At 45.2% G+C, this 14,245-nt stretch overlaps 4 non-coding genes across 4 annotated transcripts; all 4 read right to left on the reverse strand.

Annotated features, from left to right (window-relative positions):
- Nucleotides 1-3,221: 3,221 nt before the first annotated feature.
- TRNAA-AGC (transfer RNA alanine (anticodon AGC)) lies at nt 3,222-3,294 on the reverse strand. The gene has a single exon. It is a non-coding gene; the product is annotated as a tRNA-Ala (tRNA).
- A 637-nt stretch (nt 3,295-3,931) lies between these two features.
- Nucleotides 3,932-4,004, reverse strand: TRNAA-AGC (transfer RNA alanine (anticodon AGC)). Its single transcript has one exon. It is a non-coding gene; the product is annotated as a tRNA-Ala (tRNA).
- Nucleotides 4,005-10,088: 6,084 nt separating this feature from the next.
- TRNAA-AGC (transfer RNA alanine (anticodon AGC)) lies at nt 10,089-10,161 on the reverse strand. The gene has a single exon. It is a non-coding gene; the product is annotated as a tRNA-Ala (tRNA).
- A 2,355-nt stretch (nt 10,162-12,516) lies between these two features.
- TRNAA-AGC (transfer RNA alanine (anticodon AGC)) lies at nt 12,517-12,589 on the reverse strand. Its single transcript has one exon. It is a non-coding gene; the product is annotated as a tRNA-Ala (tRNA).
- Nucleotides 12,590-14,245: the final 1,656 nt, after the last annotated feature.

Consider the following 14,245-nt stretch of genomic DNA (forward strand, 5'->3'; position numbering starts at 1 on the left):
CCCAACGTGCCGCACAGCTCGAAAGACTGTCTACGACCAAGGCCGGCCGGAAAATCCTGGACAACCTGGGAATTGGATATCAAGGCAGGGAGCAGACGCAGCTCTCCGTGCCCGATGAGATCAGGCGCAACATCAGAGTGGACTCGGTACCGAAGAACATGCACCCGGAGTATAACAAAGGGAGGAGAGCAGCGAGAACCAAGGCGCTGATAGACCAGCACGCGGCCGACACACACGCACGCTACGTTGACGCGGCTGAGTATGTCAAGATACACGGGTTCACGACGGTCGCCGTTGACGCGACCGGCACCGTTCGCACGTCCGCCAGCACGAGATGCACCAAGGCAGAGCAAGCGGAGGAGGTGGCCATCACCCTGGCCATCACCGACCACGACTGCCACACAGTGCTATGCGACTCGAGGCAGGCGGTGAGAAATTACGCCAAAGGCAGGATAGCGAAAGAAGCTGTGCGCATACTACAGGCAAACAAAAACGACGATGGCAACAGACAAGTGAGAATCAAGTGGTTCCCGGCGCAGGCGGGCGAGGCGTCAGACCGCAACGCCAACCACAACGAGACGGCACACGCCGAGGCGCGCGCGCTAACGGACTGCGCCTCGGTCGACTGGCCGCTGTGGTTCAGTACCAAAGACCGAATGACGGACTACAACGAAATAACCAAGGTGTTCCGCCTAGCTCGCAGAATTCTTCCACCCCCTTGCTCGGGGCTCAGTCGAGAGCAAGCCGTTTTATTCAGACAGCTACAGACGGGCTCACTCCCCAGTCCGTCGCTGATGCATAGAATGTATCCCGAGACGCACCCGACAGACAAATGCAGAGTCTGCCGAACGGAGACGGCTGGCTTCGCACACATGCTGTGGAATTGTACCAAGTACCAGGAAGAAGCTAAGTATGGGAGGATACCGCCGCGACTGGAAGCAGCCGCAGGGAGCGACAATCAAGAGGAGCAACTCTGGGCCGTCCAGCAGGTCATCAAGGCGCTGGCACGGCAGGGAACCAGCGAGCCGGCCACGGCGAGCGGGGACCCAGGCCGCGCGGCCGGTGCCCAGAGGACGACGTAGGCCCCGTCCGGAGCGCGCGCGCGCGAGCGCGCGTTCTACTGCAGGCCCCGAATAAACGTTTTACCAATCCAATTCGAATCTGTCGCACATGCCGCTGTCCAACTCGTTTATTTGGTTTCTCGACGATGGCTGGCGTCATAGTTGCCTTGATATAGCGAGGGACCCGAACCCTCAGTCTCATGGAGGGCGTCTCGAGTGAGGGACTCGAACTCAAGACCTTCTCCAAATCGAACCCTCAGCCTCATGCCTGACCATATGACGCATAGTTATGCACTGTGTCTTGGGAGTGTGTGCTTGGTTTAACCTTTGTCGGGCTTTGTCATGTGGGCAAACGGAGGTGATACTGTGGGTTGCCCTTGGGGCGGTAGAGCTTTCGCCCGAAGAAAAAATCCAGTATTGTTGTGCTGCCTCTTAATTTGGTACCTCTTGCGTACTAACCAATGAACTTCCGGGCGAGCAACACAAGCGAGTGAATAAAAAAAAGTGAAATGTTTCAAGCCAGCAAAAATATAAGCCGCGCATTCACTCGATCAGCCTATATATTAAAATTTTTGTAGCATCCCTAAACACTGAACAATCCGTATTTAGAAAAAGCATGGACATTTTATACACAATTCCGAAAACTCCATAACAGGTTACTCAACTTCTCAAAGCACCTGGCATTCTTACCAAATGTTGTACATTATACAATCATTGTACATTACGCATGTGCTTAACTAGGCCTTCGTGTGACCTCCATTTCTTTTTATAGATTACTCATCCACTCACATGCTTGACAAAAGGCTGCAACTTATTTTTCAGAAGATATTACGTTGAGCTGCTTCAGCGTTCCCGAACGACCAACAAGCTACACACCCATGGCGTTGTCCTGAAGGTCGTTTCTCCGACCACGACAGAATCCGGAGCGCAAAACATTGTTACGTCTTAGCCTTGCTAAGCTTAGTAATACTCACAAGGTCGTCGAGAGACATGGTCTCCAAGCCATCTAGATCTATGTGGGCAGCCCTATGCGAGAACTATTCCCACATAGGGCTCAATGGTGACCATAAATAATTTCCAATCTAAATGCAAGCGAAAGCTTTGTACAGCTTAGTTACTCTGTGTTGCTAAGTCAGGTTAGGCTCATATAGGTAACCTTGCCTACAAAGCGGAAGATTGATTAATTTAGGCACTGTCAGACATGGTTTTTTGGGGTTTAACTCCTCCATGGCTGTCGACGAACGTCAAGAAAACACAGCCGAATTACTGGTTCCAGCCCGCGGCTCCTCTATGGCCGTCTGCAAACCACTGGGGCAGAATATCCGGATCTAGTCGACGCCAAGGCATCGAGGGCATTTTGAAGTGGAAGAAGAAGAAACAGAAGCAGAAGAATAAAAAGCAGAAGAAGAAGAAGAAGAAGAAGAAGAAGAAGAAGAAACAGAAGCAGAAGAAGAAGAAGAAGCAGAAGAAGAAGAAGAAGAAGAAGAAGAAGAAGAAGAAGAAGAAGAAGAAGAAGAAGAAGAAGAAGAAGAAGAAGAAGAAGAAGAAGAAGAAGAAGAAGAAGAAGAAGAAGAAGAAGAAGAAGAAGAAGAAGAAGAAGAAGAAGAAGAAGAAGAAGAAGAAGAAGAAACGACTTATGCCACCGTAAAACGAGCGTCCACGGATCCGAAGGCTGCACGTGAGAAGAAACGCGGCGCCCGCGCATCGCGCCGCTCCAGAGGTTTAACTGCCGGAGCCGATGACCTTGGCTCTGCGAGGCCAGTAAAGCCCTCGCTTGAAAAAACAGACCCCTTTTGGTGATTGTGCATTGTGAAAGTGCGGTAAAAAGCCCTAGGTTGTGTAAATAGATCTGGAGATTGTAATCCTTAACATGCAGCCGTCATTTAAGCGCTTATAGCAAGGAAGGAAAAAACAAATGGCAAATTTATTTCTCTAATGCGATGAGTTCGTTGTAAACTACCTCACATTTACCATTCTGCCAGTCAGTGCGGTATTTTGTGCCATAAAGGCAAATAAATAGAACACAAGTAAAGCATTCAAAAACAGAATCACTGGGGTTCTTTGACGGCCACTTTAAACCATACAGAATTGAAAACGCCGACAAATGAGAAGTAAAAAAGAGCGCCTAATTCAGTGGCTGTTTACAACAAAAACGTTCTGTGGAGGTGCTGGGTATCGATCCCAGTACCTCTCGCATGCTAAGCGAGCGCTCTACCATCTGAGCTACACCCCCGAATAAGAAGCAGCGTGAAGTTGAAAGAAATTTAAAGCGGTAAAAGATCAAACTAGAGAGGGAGACAACGCGCTTACCCGTCCACCCCGTTCACACCGTTCCGGAAAACTTGGCAGGGAGCCACTATTCGTCAGCAAGGGCACTTGCGGCACTCATTTGAAATCATTTCATACCTGACATTTTCAAGATAAACCGGACTGTCATACATATAAGATTAAAATCGATCTCTATCTATACTTGGTTAGGTCCTGAACTGCCCACTGGAGGCACGACAAAGGATTTTGCTTTTGATCCCAAGGAACGTGACATGTCTGGCAAAGAACAAATTTTAGATTACTATCTTATTCAGAACATTTAGTCACGTATGTTTAATAAGCAGAATTTTGCATAATTCGCAGGCAGATGAGAAAACGAGATGTTCACATATGGGCATGGTTCCAATGCTTAAAACCCAACACGAATCAGCCAATACACACAGTTGCTCTGAACGAAGCCCAGAAGCCAAAATAGTTCTAAAAGATTAATAAATGTATTGGCAAGGTGTTCAGTGCAACATTCTCAACTCGCAATAAAAATTGTCACAGATAATTATGTTGCGAGGAAATGTAACAGATTGAAGAAAAAAAAACGTACCAAGTGGAGGTGCTGGGTATCGATCCCAGTACCTCTCGCATGCTAAGCGAGCGCTCTACCATCTGAGCTACACCCCCTTTGTTTTTCTTTATTGCCTCACGACAAAGCCTGCCAGGGGCTGGCTTTGTCGTTCTAAAATTCCTTTAGATCCATCAAAGGTTCTAACTTTGGCAACCACTCAGTATTATCATAGTCAAACTTCACAATCTCGATAAACCAATGGAGAGCCTCGCGGAAAAAAATTCGTGCAGGACGCGCATCAGGATCACAGTGATATCCTGCCATGCGTGAACGCCATATACTGTAGAGGCCCATTAGCATGATTGAATCATATGGAACCCCCTCCTCATTTTGCGTGGGTAAGTACCGTATTCCGTAAGGATTATAGGTAAACCTTTCTTTATGGTTCTTTGAACTACGTCCCAAAAATAAACCCCTTCACAACAGTGAAAAAAATACATGATCTATCGTTTCTTGCTGTTTACAAATTAAGCAATGTGCACCCCACGAAAGAAAGGAGCCTTTATCTTGCAAAAACACTTTTACTAGAAACGTTCCAGTGTACAACCTTAAAAAAGAACATTTTAGCCGCTGCGGGCACTTTCATTCTCTTTACCCTCTTCAGTACATTCCTGACAGGGCCTCCCCTGTATATGGCCCTATAGATGGGCTCCGGAAGAACAACGTCGCACAAATCTTTGTACAACTTTTTCTTTTTCACAGCTGATAAATATTCTTTTGAAAATCTTGCAGAAAGAAATCGCACACTTTGAACGACTTCTCTAAAGTAACCAAAAATACCTCCCGTGTAACATTTGGTTGGTACAACAAAATCTGGCAGTGCACGTCCAAGCCTAATTTGGCAGACAGTGAACAAAAATGTATCGTGAACGTCACGCAGGAACACAAATCTGCTGACAATCTGCCGCAAAAAAAGGTGCCCTAAGCCCACGCCGCCATCCTTGACACTCCTAAATAAATTCGTGCGGCTGCATCTTTCCCATTTTGAAACCCACACAAAAACCGCGAATATCCTATACAGCTTCTGCACACTCAATCTTGCACAGTGTAAAACTTGCATCACATACCACAGCCTAGAAATGAAGAAGAGGTTGCACACTGTGGCTCTGGCAAAAATTGATAAGCCAGTTCCTTTCCACTTATCTGCCCTTTCCCGCATGTCATCTGTGCATGCTCTCCAATATGTCTCGCTATCACGATAGCATTCTAGTGGCAGAATCTCGTATTTTATCTCATTCAATGCTTTAAATTTCCTTCTACTTCGCACTGTCCCTCGTCCGAGGGTGTAGCTCAGAGTCCCCTCAGGGACTCTGAGCTACACCCCCGTATGAGGGACATTGCGATGTAGAAGAATATTTAAAGCAATGAATGAGATAAAATACGAGATTCCGGCTCCGTCTTCGCCCTGTCGACTCCGTTTCGGAAAACTTGGCTGAAAGCCACCTGGACTGGCCGGTCGCTGCACATCCAGAGGATTACATGTTGCATGTCTTGCCAGCTATAAAGCGGTGGAAAATGCACAGTTGCTTGACACAGGCAGAGAGGATTAGAAATATGGCCTACATCTGCAACACCTTTCGCTCTAAGTGGTCAATAGACCTGTTCTTCCGACTTAAAAGCGTTAAAAGGTAGACCAGTTGGCTAAGGCTTTCACTACCATCGCGATCACAGCCGCAAACAAGTCGAAAACTTCTTGGAGGCCTCAGCGGAGCGCAGGTAAACGTTTGGTTTGGTTTAGTTTGTTTCGTGAGGTTTAACGTTTCAAAGTGACTCAAGCTCTGGGAGACGCCGTAGTGGAGGGTTCCAGAAATTTTGATCACCTGGGGTTCTTTAACGCGCACTGACATCGCACAGCACTCGGGCGCCTCGCTTTTGGTCTCCATCGAAAAGCTGCAGCAGCGGTTGGGATTCGCTCCAGCATCTTTGGACACAGCACAGGAGCGCCCTAACCAATGCATTACCGCGGCGGGGGAGATAAACAGGATTAATGTGTTGCACGTAAATAGTTGTGGCACGTGACCGACTAAGCTGCGTATCCAGATGTGTTGTGGATCTGCCTTAAACAAGACGTATGGCGGCGTTTGTATACGAATAGTTGTTACTTGACCACGGCTCCTTTCTGCATGTACAGCACCAAAGTCGAAAAAACAATCGATCAAAGTGTGTAAAGTGGTCAACTGACTCCGGTCGAACGTCAGATCTGTATTGTTTGTTTGTTGTTGTTGTTGTTGTTTTTTTTTTCATTTTTTTACCTTGTTCGAGTTTACGTTTAGGCCGCTTCGAGTTGTCATAGAACAGAAACGGTCGACCGTGACTATCCTGTGCTATATTTTTAGCCCACACAGAAGTCTTAGGCATATGTATCAAAGACACCAATTGACGAAACTGATCGTTAGTGAAAGTACTAAAACGAATACTGCTCAGTAGATCACAGTGACATAGTTGGAGGCCGCCGGATTGAATCCTAATCAAGACAGCTGCATGGTTGATGTCAACTGCGAAAACTCCCTTGCGTTGCTCCGTGCCAAACGCCAAGCTCTCGAAATAGTCAGGAGCCCACCCCTATTTATAGCCAACACGCCCGCTTTGGACATTTAATAGCGATAACGTTTCTTTACACCACTCCGAGACAAAGCTGGCGCAAAGAAGACAAAATGCTCCTAGAGGCGAGGGGACACTGAAGGAGGCATTTCCGCTTTGATATCTATAATTGCGCGAATATTTGACTAAGCAGGCGATAAAATATAATCGCTTTGCAGTTAATGGGTACCAATGCCAGTAACGCTCACGTCCATTTGTGCAACAACCATAACGAGCAGCTACGCGAATGAAAAGGAAATATAACCGATCGAGATGTTGACTACTCCCTACACATATCGAAACTGTCATAAAGTGAGCCACCGTTAAGCTGACCGGTGTGACCTTGAGAAACTTAGAAGGAAAGAAGCCAACAGTCGGCTAGGCCAAAGAAAGCAATGGGGATTGTACTTTATGTCTTTCTTTTTAATTTCTTACTTTGGTAATCACATATATTAGTAATGTAATCTGTTTAGGGAAAGATAATTAAACACAAAGTAGAAGGAAAAACAACGTGCCGATGGTGGAAACCGAACCCACGACCTCCGAATATCGCGTCCGGTGCTCTTCCAACTGAGCTATATCGGCAGCTGTCCCACCTGCTACTTACTTAGGTATTAATGTTGTCTGTATACGAACCTTGAGAGTGTTCACCAGCGCTACCCTCCCACCATAGCGGTGGATGTAGAACGTCCTGTGGTACCGCCATCGTCACGTAGAACGGGATCAAGAGCGAGGGCGAAAGCTGTGCTAGAACCCTCTTAAGCTACCTATATGGCTTCAAGACTGCCAGAACCGAGCCCCCCGTAAGCTACAAGCAGATAAATGAAGGGGAAATGAGGGTGCTCGTTATAATACATGAAGGGAAAGAAGCCAACAGTCGGCGAGGCCAAGGAAAGCAATGGGGATTGTACTTGTCTTTTTTTTTTTAATTTTTTACTTCGGTAAACCTTAGGCGATACCCAAAGCTTATTCCTGTGTACTCGATGAATACCGGTCTCTAGTGAGGGGCAGAGATTGAGCTAAGTAGCATGATACGTATTCATAGTGATGCTTAGGCCAAATAATTCGATCTAAATTACTGCTTACCCCATTGAAACAAAAGCCGTAGACTGCGACGTGTTCAACACTCATCCTGGTGCTAGCAACGTAGAGCAGCTTAAGGGGCTTCTCGGCTGGTTGGTGCCTATCCAGTTTTAACGCGATCGAACCGACACACGCTGCTGACCGATGGCTGCTTGCATCGTTGCATCTCACTGGCTGTTACCCAATCATACGTCGGCGGGACGGGCAGAAACGTGACGCATGATCGAACAAGTAAGCAGGCAGATTATTTTCTGCGAAGGGGTTGCGTCCATTCGTGCTAACAAAACAGTGTCAAGCATAAGGTCGGCAGAACCAAGACACATGGTTAAGCAGTATGCTGTTTAGTCTGTAGTGACTGCTGATACTTCCTCCTTCATTTTATTTGTCTCACGAGGCTAAAAATAACGAGTAGAAGCTGCGAGGAATGGTGACCTCTGGCTGCCTCCAAAGCCAACCCAAAGCCTCAAAGTGCATTAATGATTAACAGCAAAGTGCAGAATGATTAACAGCAAAAAGTTAGCATTGAATTTAGCAGAGTGGCTAAGCAGGTGCTATGAAGGCCTGTGATCCAAAGTAGGAACTCGAGCGAAAATCAATAACTGTAAGACAAGATATTACCCCTCGCATGCTAAGCGAGCGCTCTACCATCTGAGCTACATCCCCGGACGAGAGACAGCAAGAACAGGAACGCATTTTAAAGCGGCGAATGCGATCAAACTAGAGAGGACAAATCGCTTACCTGTTTGCACTGCTCCGGAAAACTTGGCAATAAGCCACTGTTCGTGTGCATGTACACGCACAGCGCGAATAATTGGTCATTTCACAGCTGACTTTTTCACGATAATGCGGACTGACATGCATACGTCATTGAAATTAATCGCATCTTCACAAGGTTAAAGATTAAAACCAGCTGAAGGACACAGAGAGGAACACAGGACAATGCTTCAGGGGATCTCTAAAAAATTGCTGAAGGCAACAAAGACGAAGCAAAAGAAGCCGGCAGAAAAATTAGAAAAAGAAAGACTGAAGTCATGCGTTACGTGCACACACTTTCAACCAACATAAAAGAGGTCGCCTATCATCAAGGTGTTCAAGTGGTATTCTCCTCCCCACGTAAACTGATTAGTTTGTGCAAGAGAAGTAGTAATAGTAAAAATTCACAGTGCACTGTTAACCATGAGACGAAGTTTGTTCCTTGTGCTACAGAAGTTATGTATTGCATTCCAATATGATCTGGGAGAACGTATGTTGTACAGATGAGTGTGGGTACTTAAACACCCGACTTCATGAGCAGGAAAGATCTGTGCTTTTCGATGATGGGGCGAATTTGCCAAAACAGTACCGGGTGCCTAAATGCAGGCCGCTGCTGAAAGAAACCGTCATTCTGGGGTGAGGTGAAACAAAGGGTCAACGCGAAACGCCGGAAGTATATCATATGATCAACAATGATGAGAATTCTGTCAGTGACACGCGTGTGACCTTGTGCGGTAAAGATTTCAGTTCTTAATTTCTCCTTAGAGCGCACATAAATAGCGTGTTGTGACGGGCATTTCATTTTCCTCATGATTATCTCTCTCACTCTCTCTCTCTCTCTCTCTCTCTCTCTCTATATATATATATATATATATATATATATATATATATATATATATATATATATATATACGTTGTTTACGGCACGTTGTTTTTTCTTCTACTTTCTGTCTAATTATCTTTCCCATAAACATATTACATTACTAATTTCTGTGATTATCCAAATAAACATTAAAAAAAAAAAAAAAAAAAAAAAGACAAAGTACCATCCCCAACGCTTTCCTTGGCCTCGCCGACTGTTGGCTTCTTTCCTTCATATATATATATATATATATATATATATATATATATATATATATATATATATATATATATATATATATATATATGAATGTGAGTTTCTCAGAAATAAACTCAGTTGTCAGTCCAGAGTTGTCCTGTGTTCCTCTCTCTGCCTGAGTCCTTCCGCTGGTTTCAATCTTTCCCAATATGTACCAACTGGTTCAGCTCTCCACTCTATTGAACCACTTGGTTCAGTCGTGAACTGCCCACTGGAAGCACGGCGAACAGTTTTACTTTAATATGTGCCCAAAAAATAAACAACAACAAATTTTACACTTCTAGTTTGATCACAAAATTCACTTACATATTATCATTAACCAGCTCTTTGAGTGAGTCACAATCATGACGTGAAAGTAGGGTGTTGAGATATGGGACGAATTTCATATCTTAGAACCCAGCCCCAATCAACCAATAAACACTGTTGCTCTGAATGATCCCAGAAGACGAAAGAGCACTAAAGTACTTATATAAAAACACATTGCCAATGAATTCATTGCTACTTACTACAATTCCCAATCAACATTTCACAACACACAACTCCGCTCTGATGACAACTAGCAACGCGGGAATTTTAAAAAGATAAAAAAAAAGCAACACGCCAATGGAGGTGCTGGGTATCGATCCCAGTACCTCTCGCATGCTAAGCGAGCGCTCTACCATCTGAGCTACACCCCTTTTTTTTTTTTTTCTTTATTGCCTGTTTTGAGTTCACATCAATTCAAAAAGGATCCACAATATGGTAAAACTCGCAACAACCAGACTTCGGCTGTCACAAAAGGTTTAAAATTTTTTGAGGACAGCCAGTTCATCGAGCACACTGATCCAGCCAGGTGGATCAGAAAACACCCGATACGTTTCTCTAAGGAGCAGCCCACTCTCGATAAAGTTCTCGCGTACAGAACGCGTGTTGACATCTGCATGTTGCACTTGCATCCTTGTTTTCCACAGGCTGTGGAGGCCCAAGACCATGACTAAATCCAAAGGAATACCCTCACTCTCGACTGGAAGGAACCGTATGCCATACGGATCTAACGGAAGGTCTTTGTTTAGTGTTCTCTGGAGAGCATCCCAGTGAAAGACTGGGTCCCAGCAATCCAGAAAGACGTGCTCGATTGTCTCTGGTTTTTTGCAAAGGAGACAGTCTGTTGTCCAGGGAACGAATACGCCTATTTCATGTAACCAGGTTTTAACAGGTAATGTGTTGGAATGTAGCTTAAAGAAGAACGTTTTAACTGCAGGCCTAACTGGCATCTTTTTCACACGCTTTAAGACATCCTGTCCGGGGCCTCCACGGTGTGGTGCACGGTAAATCGGCAACGGTATCGTGACATCCAGAAGATCTTTGTACAGCTTCTTCTTACACACTTTGCTCAACTATTCCATTGAAAAACGCGCATGCAACATTCTGAAAGACAAGACAACTTCGCGCATGTACCCTTTTAAAGCGCCACTCATATTCTCACCAGAACAGACAACGTATTCTGGAAGCATTTTACACAGTCGTACTTGCATGACCGTCCTCAAGAATTTGTCGTTTTGATCACGAAGGAAAAAAAAACGCGAGACAACCTGTCGCAAAAAGAGATGCACAAGGCCGAAGCCCCCCGCCTTAACAGGAAGAAAGAGGTTGGTTCTGCTGCACTTTTCCCATGTTGATGCCCACATGAAAACGGCAAAGACACGATGAATTTTTTTAATGCTAACACGCGTCGCCGAAAGCACATTCATTACGTACCATATCTTTGCCACAAGGAAAACATTGCACACATAAGCGCGTGAGAACATTGACAACGGCTTGCCCTGCCATGAATCAGCTTTCTCTCTCGCTCTCTCTCTGCTTGGCCAGCCCAGAAAGGGGTGGGATCTTGGTACGATTCAAGCGGCACGCCTAAATACTGGGTCGGCAATTTTGACCATTGCAAACGAGAAAAATATTCAGGCGTAACATCCCAGTCTCCATGCCAGAAACCGGCACTTTTTTCCCAATTTACTTCACAGCCTGTCTGTCGGCAGAATTTTTCAACAAGGGCAGTAACTTCTTGAACGCTTTCTCTGCTTGAACAGAATACAGCGATGTCATCTGCATATGCCAGCATTTTGACCTGTGCTGACTGCAGCATAAAACCAGTTATACGTTCATTGTTTATGATAGACCGGCAGAGAGGCTCGAGGAATTGCTTGGCCGTAAACGCGAAGTCAAAAATGGCTTTCAGGCAGAATTTTTGCGCCAAATGCCAAAGCTCGATGAGGATGTTAAAACGCGTCTAGAACGACCCATAAGTTTGACAGAAATAGAAAGTGCGATAGACGCGCTTCCAATGGGAAAGTCGCCAGGACCCGACGGGCTTGGCGCTGCTTTCTACAAAGCATTTAAAGATTACACAGCCCAGATTTTGCTTAAAGTGCTAGACGAGTCATACGAACGTAAGCAGGCCCCACCTTCGTTTTCTACCTCGCACATTGTTTTGATTCCGAAGTATGATGAGCCAGGAAAACGCCTGTTGGTGGGTTCTTATCGGCCGATAAGCCTCACCAACGTGGATTACAAAATATACATGAAAGTGCTGGCGAAAAGGCTTCAAAGTGTAATACCGAGTCTGGTTGGGCCACACCAGACGTGCGGCATTAAAGGTCGAAGCATCGCAGCTAATGTGCACGTGGTACGAACTGTTTTGGAGTGTTGTGACGCGATTGGATCTCGAGTGGCAATGATACAGCTGGATCTCGCCAAAGCATTCGATCGCGTTTCGCACGATGCCTTGTTCGAAGTATTGACCCACTCAAACATAGGGCGAGTGATTGAGGAAGGTGTTCGAATGGTGTATGCGAACTGCACGACACGGATAATTGTGAATGGAGAGCTCACTGACAGCATTCGTGTGCTGTCGTCAGTGAGGCAAGGCTGCCCCCCTGTCACCCCATCTGAGCTACACCCCCGGACAGGACGTATTGCGCCTGTAAACAAAACATTAATTTCTGTGGACAAAAGCAAAACGAAGTGTCGTACTAAAAAAAAAATTGCCGATCCAGTGGAGGTGCTGGGTATCGATCCCAGTACCTCTCGCATGCTAAGCGAGCGCTCTACCATCTGAGCTACACCCCCGGACGAGAAGCAGTGTGAAGTCGAAGGAAATTTAAAGCGGTAAATGAGATCAAACTGGAGAAAGTGCCTTCATACACTCCGTCGACGCCGTTTCAGAAAAAGTTAGCTCACAGCTAGCTAGCTAGCTAGCTAGCTAGCTGGCCTGGCCTGGCCTGGCCTGGCCTGGCCTGGCCTGGCCGGCTTATGCGCCTCCGGAAGACAAGTGTCGCCTGCATTGCCGACTGGTAGCCAATAATCGTGTGAGACAGGCGCAGAGAGGCACTGAAATACGGATTACATATGTAACGATTCTTAATCCAAGTGATCGTTACAATTGTCCTTCAGAGTAAAAATAATTCAGAGGCAAACGGCGGTCGGTTGGTTTTACTGGCATCGCGATCGCAGCAGCACGCGCAAGTCTAAGAAATTTCTTCTGGGCCGCGTACAAAGTGAAAAAGGATTAATACGTCAAGTACCACACGGCTGAATACAACTGCTATGTATTGATGGCACGCTTTGAAGAAGACGCATGACGAACTTGTAAATAACCAGTTATTCTGATCAATGCTAGTGTTCACCTTTGCAGCCCCCGAAAAAAAAAAAGAGAGAAAGTACACAACTGAAGCCTGAAAATTGGGTCAACGCAGCTCCAGTTGGACGTCAGGTCTGTGTCGCTTTCTTTTTCCCGTGCTTTGTTTTACGCCGCTACGAATAGTCAGAAAAAAGAAGCGTTTGGCCGTGACGGCCATTTGCTGTCCTTTAAGCCCACAGCGAAATCTTAGGCAGATAGTGTTAAGGACACGGACTGAGAAAGCTGTTGATTGCTGAAAATACTAAAAATAATTCCGTTATGTAGAACAGAGGCTATGGCAACATCTGAAATTAGAATGAAGTATTCTTTGATACGTTAATACTCATTTTGTGAAGTCATGTCTGTTATTATTACCCTCCAGGGTAGCTAAGTGTCTGTTAATTTCGGCTGGTGAGTTTAAGGTTGCAGGATCTAATCATTCTTCACAGCAGCTTCATTAGACATGAAGTAAAATACGAAAACTCCCTTGCCTTGTGCGATGCCACTACAAGTTAGAGAAGCTGGAGAGGCTTCAAGGCTTAAGAATATTTCTCACTAAGTTGCAGACACAGTTCGTGCCTGCATTTTGTTTTTGCAATTTTGCGCATATGAATGAAAGCATACAGAAAAGAATTCCTCTTATGCTTCGCCTTCCGCAACGCCCAACGCGCGGAGAAACTGGGACCACTAGGAAATATGTGTTGCAAATATTTTTTTGGCTAGCGTTAATACTTCTGTTCTGGTTATTTGATTAACTTTATTGTTTACTGTGCTGCCTATTATATTTATTATTTTGTTATTTTTGCACCTATGCAGCCTTTCAAAATTTATACATGTACCTCGTCTTTATTTTTATGTTTTAACTTCCATAACGAGCGTTTTTTTAGAGATTTTTACATTTATTGTGTTCACATTTTGTTTCTATGTACATCCTGTATCCACCCCTCCCCTCTGTCACGTACACCTGTACCCTGAGGGTATTAAAATAAATAAATAAATAAATAAATAAATAAATAAATAAATAAATAAATGAACAGCATCGTTGCATTGGGGTAAGAGTAGACTACTTATTCGCTGCCCGTTTACTATGATGAACGCTACCGCAA

The sequence above is a fragment of the Amblyomma maculatum genome, chromosome 9, assembly GCF_055883805.1.
Source record: "Amblyomma maculatum isolate TAMU_Amacu chromosome 9, ASM5588380v1, whole genome shotgun sequence".
NCBI lineage: Eukaryota > Metazoa > Arthropoda > Arachnida > Ixodida > Ixodidae > Amblyomma > Amblyomma maculatum.